This window comes from Botryllus schlosseri, chromosome 1, assembly GCF_051294905.1.
Source record: "Botryllus schlosseri isolate E-star chromosome 1, Bs_hap1, whole genome shotgun sequence".
NCBI lineage: Eukaryota > Metazoa > Chordata > Ascidiacea > Stolidobranchia > Styelidae > Botryllus > Botryllus schlosseri.
In genome coordinates, this window is record NC_137236.1 from 34019433 (window position 1) to 34032145 (window position 12713).

At 41.6% G+C, this 12713-nt stretch overlaps 1 protein-coding gene and 1 long non-coding RNA gene across 3 annotated transcripts in view; one reads left to right on the top strand and one right to left on the bottom strand.

Moving 5' to 3' along the window:
• Window positions 1–1974, top strand: part of LOC145435693 (uncharacterized) — a 224194-nt gene extending 222220 nt beyond the window's left edge. For both annotated transcript variants that reach the window (XM_080313000.1, XM_080313004.1), the window contains exon 8: window positions 1615–1974. The gene's annotated coding sequence lies outside the window, so the exon portion shown is untranslated. The remainder of the gene's footprint in view (window positions 1–1614) is intronic.
• Window positions 1975–7290: 5316 nt separating this feature from the next.
• LOC145448086 (uncharacterized) lies at window positions 7291–12164 on the bottom strand. Its single transcript, XR_013917798.1, has 2 exons — window positions 9412–12164; window positions 7291–8052 (listed from the first exon to the last, which is right to left on the bottom strand). It is a non-coding gene; the product is annotated as an uncharacterized LOC145448086 (long non-coding RNA).
• Between the last annotated feature and the right edge of the window lie 549 nt (window positions 12165–12713).

The following is a 12713-nucleotide window of genomic DNA, read 5'->3' on the forward strand; positions in this document are numbered from 1 at the left end:
GGATATATTTGATTGAGAGCCCGTCGCTGGCCCACAAAATTGTCTTGCGAGCTGCAGCACATCTGAACTATAGTTTAAAAAAAGGCGGATTTGTATGTGAAAAAGAGATTTCAAATAGCATCTGAACAATACTTCCAGCAAAAAAAACATAAGGAGCATACGTTCGGATATAACTGGTTGACTACATGACAGTTCGGACATGAACAATTTGGGAAGTCCGCGTCAATTCGAAAGTGTAATTCCTCCCAAAAAATTGCAAAATTCCCCCAAGGGGGCAATTCCTCCCCGGCTGGGCACCACAGATGTAGCCTAACTTACAAATGACAATATCATATATAAAAACTCAAAATGATGATATCAAATATCCTCAATTACAATTAGTAATATACCAACATGTAATAGAATCACAAGATATCGAAGTTGTAGGATACGGCGCACCACTTATACAGGCGACATAACAGAATGCCATCCACGGTCTTCTTGAAATGGTGGCGGGTTCCGCTATGGTAGCTCGACGTCAAGGACAATGCCAAAGTAGTAAACAACTAACATACTTGCAATATATGTATGCTAATTACGTATTGCATCGTTTGACACAATTTTTTTCTCTTACACACAACTCAGTACCATGTTTCTGACTTTTTATAGCCCCACAGAAGTTCGTTTTTTCACCCTATGGGGGGATAAGATCAACGTTTTTGGGGGGTTTTGGTGAGGTGCTGTTACGGTCCTGGTTGCTGCTGCCCCGTATAATGAAATCTGTCATGTCTGGATGCTGAACAGTTGGAGATTGAAATTGAAACACTGCAAATAACCTCCACCTCAAAGCCCAGCAGCAAACTTTTGATGCCTTGTTGACACGGAAAAGTACAGTGGTTCATGAGCAGAAGCTATGAAGGTTGCAAGCATGTTTGGTTCAACTTATAGTTGTGAATCCGCCTATTCGGACATGAGCGACATAAAAAATAAACACGCCTCATTATTGTACATCTAAAACATTTACTCAGGGTTGCAGTGTCAAGTTACATACCAGAGTACAGCGCACCAGTTGACAGCATGCAATGTCAGGCTTTCCACTGACTCATATTGAAACAGATAACATGATGCCCGGTCTAAAGTGTGACATGTTTTATTCTACAATTTGAGTTGACTGTCGTTGCATAATTTATACAAACATGGTGCGAAGTAGCTCATGATTTCCTAAAATATCCTAATGGCTGGCTAGTTGATATGAGATGTTTTGATTTAAAAGACTCTCTTAGAAGTCTTATCACAATGTGATTCATGCCTAGTGCTATGAATATCAAAGCGGCAATTCAGTCTGGCACGGGTAAACGGTGAGCGTAAATTGTAGCCCGTCGCCTCAATCAGTACCCAAGAAGTAGCTCGTGGTTGCGAAAGGGTTGGTGACCCCTAGTGTAAAATGTATATAGTTTTGCCTAAAAACTCTTGAGTAGACGACGTGGAAAAAGTCCAAAGGCATGATAACTCCTGTTAGTTGTGCTAGTATATGCAAAACCTCTTTGGGTACTGTGAAAAAATAGTAATTCGTCTCTGACCAGTTATTTGTTACTTGATTCGATGACTAATCAAATATACTCTTGATTTTAACAGCTTGAAGACGCTGAACGGCTGTACGGTTTTATACGCTAAGCAGCAGACGAAAGCGGTATTCCAAGCGAGTGGGAGTGCGTCATTTTCACAAGAAGAATTTAGTAATGCCAAACGTTGGTCAAGGTTTTTCCGTTGTGATGTTTCATGCGAAATTTCAACGTAAATGACACTTGCATATCAACGCAATCAATCCTATTCAATCTTCAATCCGTCAATCACGTCTTTGAGTATACCATTTTAAAATTGCACATTGATTTGTTGTATTCGTGTCTAAGCAATATATATCTTTGATTTTGCATTTGAAACGTTACTTTGTGTGACATGGTAATCAAAAATGCCAAAAGTTATTAAAAAAAATCCTGAATATACGAATTGCTACTGACAGGAACCCCGATGACCGTAAACTAGAAAATGTTCTTTAGTCGTCCGCTTCATCAGGTTCTGTACTCCTAATTGTCTCTCAATGCTCATACATACCTATTTAAAATTAGATCTTGGGATTTACGATGTCGCGTATGCAAACTGATTAATGCCGTTGTAGGAATGTTACATATAGGTAAACAGTGACTGCTAAATTTACTATTACGGTGAACTCCCACGCCAATCTGCGATCCTTCGGCGAACGCAAATTCGCTGATCCACATAAACAGGAATCTACAGTATTACACACGTCACCATAATGCCGAGGCACTAAAGCAGTGGTTCTCAACGTGGGCGATATCACCTCCAAAGGTGGTGATTTTAAGAAACAAGTGGGCGAAAATCCTCAAGGGAGCGACTGGGCGTCGAAGAACGTCCAGTAGAACGTCCACTACCACGGTAAATGCACGTGAAGACGGCTTACTCTGCTGATAACCCGACAAAGAGGTCAACTCAATGGAAACTAGACTCGGAAACCTGTTTTTGAGCGCCTTCCACAGTGATTCTCAAACTGAGAGCCGCAACAGATTCTCAGGTGCGCAGCGAATATTTTTGTAATTTATTTAAATCAAGGCACGCAGGCAAGCACAGGCGAAAAAGGCACTCTAACCGCTTCATATCTGACAAAACGCACATGGGGACAATACAATGGAACCAATCACGACATTGCCGATGAGTAGGTTAATTGTCACGTTATATAATTGGGCTGCTATGTGTCGACGATTCGTTTCAAGCTCCTTTTGAAAAGCATCTCCTCAACATAAAATTACCCCGTAAATCCGGGGTACAGTGCCTGGACTTCAACTTTCATTGCGATACCGAGATATCCTAGTTTTTATAACGCTGTTTCCACAATTCTTTTTGTCTCATTTGTATCCTGGCCTATATCATGATAGGCGCAAAAGCGATCCGAGTCGCATTGTCATTTGAATCTCCACGAATATGTGAACATGCTATGGTTTATTTGTTTTGAATGATGGTAGAAGCTGTGCTCGAGAGAGACTGCGCTTGATATTGCCGACGAAATACGGGTATGTCGTCGTCAACAATCCAATGTAACTTCGTTTCAGTCGCATGTATGTTCGTATAAATGAGCATAGGGATCGCATTACCACGTGAATATTTTTTGAAAAGAACATTTTTTTATAAGTGTTCTGCGGGCGTTGAATAATTTTTCAAGTGTACCGCAAGCATAAAATGTCGGAACCACTGACCTACCACCTCGGAAAATGGCATTTATAGTAAATTCACCATAATTTAGGTGAATAAATCTTCCGTTCATGTGTCCTCTTTTTTCGGATACGTAAATATGGGGGGGGGTGTGGAGGGGGGGGCGAAAATTTGCGAAAAGATAGATGAGGGGGTGATGAGTCGAAAAAGGTTGGGAACCACTGCACTAAATGAACTGCGCATCAGCAGCAGTGTTATGGGAACCAAATAGATTGCAAGTACATTGTATATTAAGGCTATAATGAGTATTTACTGTACATCAGTGTGACTTTTTACTTTATGAGTCAGTTGTGAGTCTTGATCTCCGTCGTACGCTAGAAGCTTTGTCGTCGGACCCCTGGGGTTCGTTTGAGAACCGGTTAAGAACTGCTGGTCCAAAATGTTGTCAAGTAGCCTAAGTATGATCGAACCGGTGTCTATACTTACGTAATTGCACCTACACGAGCAGATGCGTTTTTCTCTAAAATGCAAAATGACTAGGGTTACCATCTGTCCTACTTGGTGGATTTCTCCTCCGAAATCGAAAATATCCTCCGAGGACGCCTAAATGACCTCCTTTCCATATTTGACAGCTAGGCTAATGAACAGGATGAACTAAAAATCGACATAGATGACGCGAAATACGCAACATGGACGTTCGAGCAGGTCATTCGGCAGTCGAGTCAGAGTGATGACCATATTTTAGTCAACACCGCGGAAGAGTCGGTAAAAAGTTGGTGATTCGGGGGTCGAGTCAATGTGATGACATTTTAGTCAACACAACAAGATTTCCAGTCAATATATCAAAATCATCTGCTTTCAATTTCGGTAAACTAACTCTTATGATTTGATAAAAGTGTCAAACGTACTTGAGTACGTATACTGCAAGTAGGCAAAATCTACTCTGGTACTCCGTGAAAGTATAAATTCTTCGTTACTGACCACCTATGCATAGTGAGATTCCCGGGGCCCAGTTCAAACGGTGCATGTGTATGACAGGAAAAGTGTATAGCAGTCGTGGTCTGTAGTGGTGAATCCGAACCCCACCCGGGTCGGAACAAAGACTCCCTGGTAAAAATGGTGGGAACTCGATAACCTTGCGCTGCCATCGCATCTCTATCGTCAGAGCGCTCAAAACACTCTTCTTCTCTGTTAGCACGGAATTCCCCAGTGCTGAGATAGTTATCCGATTTTTGTGATTATACCAATCGTACGCTGGATAGAGCCACGCCACAGCCTTTGTCGTACGCCTTGGTGGATCTTGAAAATCTCTTTTGAAAATACGTAAGAAATGCAAGGCTTCAACGTGGAAAGTGCATCGCAACAGCCTAATATGAAATGTTGAATTGGAAATGAGCTAAGAGATCTTCGAGATAGAATTTCAAAAGGACGGTGTGGTGAATTCCAATCCCAACCTTTCCCGCGTAGGTTACGTCACTGAACCCTACGTACCACCACAACAGTCAGCATTCGACTATACCGATCGCGTATAATTCCCTGCAGTCAATGACGGCCAAGATTGGCGTTCGGTTATGTTGACCTACGCAGAAACCTTGAGGCAGGCTTCAAAGCAGAGGTAGGCAAGCTTTTTAGCTCGCAGGCCGCATTCAACATCTAAATGCATTCGCGGGACTCACTATAAGTAAATAGAGATCATTATTCACCAAACCCAATATTTTTATTTAAATATATAGTGACCGAGGAAATATTGAGATAATATAAATGAATATTTAAAACTGCCTAAATATACGCGTCAGAAATTTTTACAAGATCTTATAAGCTTGACGTCCTCAATAAGCAATTTGTCGAAATTAGCGATGAAAGTGGCTTGTGCCGATTCTTGCAACAGGATCGAAAATTGAATCTGTGGGCACGGGGAACGTCCCTCCTGGCCGCACGAATCGGTTTTTCCAACCACAGCACTAATTTTAATACACTTGCTGGAGGTTCCAATCCAAAATCACGCTCATGAACGGGATTAAGTGATTTCTCTTTGACTTTCTGCGATGTTTAGCAAGTAAAATCTTCAAAAAATGCGTTGGCCCAGAGGTTAACCTATTATGGTAGCAACGAAAATAAAAAATAAACTTCATAGTAACACAATACTTAGCATTGTCACGGTGAAATAGATTAAGAAAAAAGTTTAGTCAAGTGTCCGCAGTAATTAATTTTAAGTAGGCATTTATTCAATATTTATCTTGAGGGTTTCGGGGGCTGCACAAAACGGTGTTACGGGCCGTGGGCCGACGTTTGCCCACCCCTGCTTTAGAGCGAGCCCCAGCTGAAAGCCCCCGAGTTGACAGAATAGCCTACATCAACCATATTACCAATATGAGTAATTATAGTCCAACCAAACGCCTCGCTTTTCTGGGGCTACTTGAAAATCTCGGTTCGTAGTCGATATCTGGTCACTAAGTGCTTAAGACCGAATGAAACTGTAGTGTCGACAAGTAGTCGGTAACTCACTGTGTGGTTAAATTTGGTGCGATACCGAAAAGCAATGAGGAGAAAGTCAAATTATCAGCCAAGGAAAATAATAGGTTCATGAGATTCTGCTGGAGCCAGAGAAGAATTTCAGCAAGTGGATCAGGAATAGCAAATGCAAAAGTATTTTCATCCCAATTGGAATCTTACCAAATGTATCACAGCGGGAAACAACAAGAAGAGTCCTATCCTATTCCAATTAAGGACCGAAAACTGCAAACTCAATTATAATTTCCACTAATCGCAATGTCACCGAAATGGATCATGTGTGGATTGCCACGTGCCCGAGATGGTGGCACATTTCATACTTCAATCATGTAGGAAGTTTACGATTGACATCGGCGACACTCGCAGAAACGTACATAATATCAATGTCCTAATATAATGTCAATGTAAATTGTACTTTCTGTAGCTCCCATATCAGCCGGCAACACCAGTAACAGAATTCGTGATGTTATCTGGCAGAGAATATATCATCAAGATAGTCTATGTCAGGGGTCGCCAACTCAAGCCGGATCGCGGGCCACTTTTCAATTTTGGCATGGGCCGCGGGCCGCACTTTTTACAACTTTACAATACAAGCCTTGTAGTATACTAAATACAATTTAGTGTATGATTAGAAACGTGTCTGTGGGTGAGTTTTAAATGTATCATGTTTACCATTGTTTGAGTTACGATGGGGAATAATAATCATTTTTTGGTAATTAACCGTCACTTTTCTCTTGCCTAATACGAATACATCCACCGACCACTGAGCAGCATGTATTGACAGTGTAATTGACTGCTTTCAATGTAGTACAGCAATTATTACGCCACGGATTATAGGTAAAACATTTGACTCGGCCCGCCAACGTATTTTCTGCTTCAAATTTGGCCCGCCGGAAAGCATAATTGCCCAGAATGGCCACCCCTATGGTACAGCGGATTGGAATTCGAAGTGTGCAACAGCGCTTTTAATGATGCGCAAAATGAGCTGATCACCTAAAGACATGGCTTAGTGGTCCATTTTCAAAATAATGTCAGCACGGTGCTATAGATGCCATCAAAATTACCCTTGTAATGATGCACTTGTTCAGCCTAATGTACTTGTACGTAAGTCACCATTTCCTACCCGAGGGTCAGAAACTCGACCTGCTAATTAGGAATGCGAGCTGATGTCGCTCTATACGCGTTAACCATTTCCCGTCAATAACGTGTTGGTAACCACTCACACAAGGAATGTAAGAGCGCTCGCGCCTGGTAACAACCAAGGAAGCCATGTTTTTTTTAAATCATACTCAAGCCCTCACGCCATGGCATGCAGTGATGATGAAGGACCGGAAATTACGAATGGAGATTTGTGAAATTCGGAATTGGATTCATTCAATGTCGTATCGTCCTAACGTTTATTCATAAATTTGAACATGATTCCAACCGAATTATGGTCAAATCAGAGAAACAATATTACGTGAATGTGATGAGATGAATGAGTCGGATCTATAGGTCTGCTCCAACCAACTGCTGGTTTAGGTAAATGCGTGTCGAAAGAGGCGCCACAAACTATGGAACGCAGTCTAAAAGATCATATTGCTTTTGTCGGTGTCTGAAATGCAGCAAGACAACGCCCCAGGCGATCTATCGGAAGCGCAGATTGATTTTCGTTTTGTGATGGACGGGAAAAGCTTTTTATTGTAGCTAGAAATAACCGGGTCGCAACAAAACGCTTTCGATATGCTGTGCTCAAAGACGTGCTTCGCGGATTAGCGTCGCCATGTGGTAAAAGCTGTATTACTTCAGGTTATATAGTTCGCAGTTTCCTAGTACCTGCTGCATAGTTCTACCGCAATAACATATGGAGATAGTGTAGATATGGTTGTCGTAGTGCAGGTCGGTCCATATTGACCTTGAGTTATGATTATATCATCGGTACGTTCAGGAGAATATACTGAGCTGGCTATGAACTATTATATAACGTAAATCGTTGACTACCGTAAATGATTTTCCATTTCCATGGTTCTATTCTCCATTCTCACTTATATAGTATAACATTTTGATTCCAGGAATGTATGGTAATTTCAAATACCATGTGCCATCATTGCCATCACTGGACTATAGCTATATTACTCCTGTAAACACAAGTTTCAATGACGGAAGAAACTGGTGTATGTTATACTCAGGCGTATAGAATGTGTTCTGTTTGTGGGCAGCGGAACAGAAATGTGAATGCATATTTTTGTCGCACGTACGAGGAGCAACTACTGACTTTATCGGCTTGATCTATAATCGCTATGATCATTACTAGAAATACGCTCAAATCTCGCTTTGTGCGTCGGAAACAAACCGCTACTGCATAGGACAGTGGTTCCCAATGTGGGCGATATCGCCCCCCAGGGGGCGATTTGGCGGTCTAGGGGGGCGAAAATAACGAAAGGGGCGATAGGGGGGCGAAAACGGACGAAGGGGGCGATAGGGGGCGAAAACAACAAAGGGGGCGATGGCGCGGTAAAACGGCTATATTGGAGTCAGGACCGTAACTGCCGCACCCCAAACCCCAATTGGGGGCCGAACTCAAAAGGGGCCCAAAATTATTTCGTGAATTAACATAAATTATGGAGTAATTTTTTAGGAATTCCTGCAACTTTTTCAGAAATTTCTCGCGCTGCGCGCGATTTCATACTGTCATGTATCTTCATTTTGTCGTACTATCGATTTTCGATAGTCGTACCCTTCCCCAACAACAAAATACGCATGGTTTATGGAAATGGAGACTTCGGCGTCGGCCATTACTGCGCCACGACGCATCAATACATACGAAGTTATAGGTCATGTAACACGAGACTCCAAGAATTGTGCCAGAACGATCAGCAGCGAGAAGACCTTGGCTGACCGAAAACTTGATATATATACATATATGTTTAATTGTCCATAGGCGCCTCAATGGCTGGCGTCGAATGTTCCCATTTTTACGAGCTGAACCCATCAGGACAAATGAACCCCGCAGGGAAAAAATTATATGTCACTTAAGAAATACCAATTTGAAACAATGTGTGTCTTTCAGTTTGGTACATTTTGGCGATTTCCATATCTTTTGACATAGCAGATATAGGTGGTCACGAAATAGCATCATGTAACGAATTCAATATAACAACGGGTCCGCCCGAAGATGTTTAATTATTATTTAGGGGTCCCACCTTTTCCAAGACACCACACTCAGCTCTACCGGTAAATCTGATTACGTGAGCAGAGAGAGGATAAAAATTGATAGCAATATATATGCAATTCCTGACCATATTGACCGATTCAAACAGGAATTAAACGGTGACCCACCAAATAGTACATGAAATAGGTATAGCTGATATGTAACGGCAAAAAGTCAACTGCTGGTTGAGGCGGGTCTGAGGTTTGGTTTATTTATCACCCTATTGGGGCCCATGACCAACGTGTTTTTAGGGGACTGACGAAGTGCTGTTACGGTCCTGATGGGAGTCAAGTTGGAGGAGTGACCTTTTTTTAGTCAACTTACGAAAATTTAGCTGTAAAAGTGTAATTTCGAGGTCGAACCGAAAAGTTGACCTTTTTTCTCATTAGTCAACTCGCCGGTGACCCCAGTTTGTGTACCCATTTTTCGGTTCCCAATATGTGGGGGTCGATGATCGGTGTGGAGCTTCAAAAGGGGGCGATGAGACGAAAAAGGTTGGGAACCACTGGCATAGGATTTCATTTCGCGTATGAGGTACGGTCTATTTCACAAGATTCAGTCAAATGATTTGATATTCCCAAGAGGTCCGAAATCTGGCAAAATGAAATAAAAACCGAAAAAAGTACTTATATTATTCTTTATTTACACTAAAACTGGTAAATACAAAGATAATTCGGCGAGCAAATCTGACCCTAAGGAAAATATCGAGATTGAAGCAAACTTTGGAAATTTCAGTAATCAAGTCAAATTGTTATTCCTATGCAATACACGAAGAAGTGAGATTACAGAATCGCGATGGATAAAGAATTGGCAAGGGTTGCAGAGGTAGAGATGATGGAAGATGAAGAGTCGAAATTACACGGATATCATGCTGTGATTTGCGAGTTTAAGTGTCCAATAGATTAAAACAGTGAGTAGAGTGGTCCTTATCGCGCTAAAGGCCACGGACAGGGATAAGTTAACACTAGAGGACATTCATAATATATCAATATCACGAAAATAACACACCAAATGTAGGCTATATATAAACTGCATGAGTATTTTTATAAAATAATTCTTCCCATCGATCTAACTTCTAACATATTCTACTACATGTTGCAATATTTGTGGTTCGTGGACAAATTCTTCCGCTGGTGATATTGTGAACATCGTAAGCTTTGCTATCAAGGGCAGTTCAATGTCTATCATGGCCTATTCAGCATATGGGCTGCAGTCTGCACCGGTTGACCTTTCTTGCGTTCATTTCCTAAACACGACAATCGTACAGAAATACTAGCCGTGTTCTGTTTACACATCAGGTATCATAATGATGTGATCGATTTATAGCCCGTGTTATTTTTGTGATTATCCAGTAAACAGCCGAGGCATACAAATCCTCACAGGAATTTTCATCTCTACGAACTCACGAGATTACTTATTCTCCCGGAAATCATATGCAATTCTCTTCGGTGCAGCAATGCTGGCCACACTCGATCCTATTTCATTTAATGACCGGGAAATGATGATTGCAAATTATGTTGATACCAAGCTCGGCCTGAAGCTAAGTTACGAACAACAATTCACTGTCGCGGATGACCCACAAAGTAGCAGATGCTGCTGCTAGCTTGTTTATATTTATCTCTGCAAAAGTGCGGTAAGCAACGTTTGGAATGAATCAGTCCCATATCGCATTACCTTAAACTCCGTATAATGGACGGCTTTATTCTTAGTGGCTTTCGATTGACGTTATGGTGTCGCGACAGGAATTCCTGCCTTGGAATACAACCGCAGGAACAGACCTCTAATTACAAAATGCAAATTCCAATGCCAGTGATTGCTTGTTTTCTAGAATAAGATCACATTCCGGTGATCTTATTGTTTTTGCGAAAGTAGCTATTAATCTTGAAAAACGGCTTGACGACTTCGAATACGTCCCGTCACATCACCTCTTTGCGATTATGAGCGCAGGACCGTGGCTAGGATTAGACATTTATGGGAGTCCGAAGGATTTCTCAGCAATAACTGATGCAATGTGAGGATAAACTATCCTAATGAGAAGGCAAGAACTGAATTGGTATATGCCGCGATTTGTGAATATAGCAATGCGGATGCTGCCAGTGGGAATTTTCGCATGGCTTATTCGTTGCATGGTATAGTCTGTGATTGGTATTTCTGACGAGTCGCAACTTCGATTCTAAGTGAAATCTGGAAAAGTGTGAAGATATAAATAATGCTAGTATGTTACCAAGATGGTTATTATCATGGCTGCAGCCGATTACGAGTCTAGTATTAATAACGCAGTGTAGTCGAGTAATCGAGTACCGCCTATGACACCCTAAAAAATCGCTGGAAAGTGCAAAATTGAATCTTTCAACCGGCCACAAGGAAAATAATGCCGGTTACAAGGTCATGATAAATTATACTGTACTTCTTGACAACAGCCAACCGAAGTTTCAAGTCTCCCACAGTGAGGTGAACTTATCGAAACGATATTTTACATCAGGGGTGTCAAACTCAAACTGCGTCGCGGGCCGATTCAAGCCTTCAAATCATTCGCGGGCCAGACCGACCCACTGATTCCCAAATGTTACCTCGGGATCTTGCTTTTCACTAGATTGAAAGCATGTATACATAGTAATACACGGATCATAGGGTTTTAAACAGGGCCGGCCAACCCGTGGCCCGCGGACCACATCTGGCCCGCGAGAAGGTTTTCAGTGGCCCGCGAGGTAATTTCCGAAATTTCTAATATCATCAAAAATGGATTGCACAGATTGTAAACTTGCAAGGCCAACCAAAAATTTGATTAGTCTGGCCGCAACATTTGAGATGTGATGACTGAAATATAAGTTCCGAAGCATTGACAGATCCATCAGCCATTCAGATATTGGTAGATATACACTACAATAAAGCAGAATAAGTTGCGATAAATTTATCAAAGTTCAAATTTTTCTACAAGCTTAGCGCAATATGTTGTCACTCGATTTCTTGTTTTTAATATTGTTGATCTTTTGCTAAAATGGAAGAAGACCTAAGGTATCAGATTGAGTCTAACTATATTCGCGATTACGAGACAAAGTGTCGTTCAACATATGCGACTTCGCGTTAGCGCTCGCAGTAAGACAGCTCTCGATATCGATATGTCCATGCGCCGAATAGTCCAGTCCTCGCAAACTTAGCCCAGCGATATACAGCAGGTCCATAACATAGTCAAGTGACAATATTATTGACCTATGAACTTCAGAAAATTTTCGCGCTTCGCGCGGATGATTGCCCGCGCAAATGTTCGTCAATCGAATGTGGCCCTTTGGCTAAAAAGGTTGACCAGCCCTGGTTTTAAAAGTAGCAAGTTGCAATACCTTTAATCGCGAACAATTGAGTTGGCAAAAATACGATGATTGCATGGTTGAATACAGTTAAGAACCGCTAAAACAGTGGCGGTAACGACGATGTAAGTTGGCATATCCTATGCTCCCTATGATTTAGTCCTAATCTGGCGTTAGCCCGGCATATGCGGTTGTCACGAATCAAGACATTTAATTGAAAACGCAGACATTGGAATTTGGTTTAATCCGCGATTCCGGGTTCTCTCGTGTCTGGAGATATTTTGGGTCGAAAGTCATACAGCAGTGCGACCATAGATATTTCTATTATATATTTGTGCAACTAATATATTTCCCATGTAGACTGCATATAACGGTTCCGCATTGGCGGTTTCGCTTCTGTGAATAACTACTTTTTGGTCCATATTTGTATAAAACTCTGAACGTAGTCTGCACTTTTTGCCTTCTTGAAATTCCGTCGGTTTCACCAACTTGTTACTAGTGGA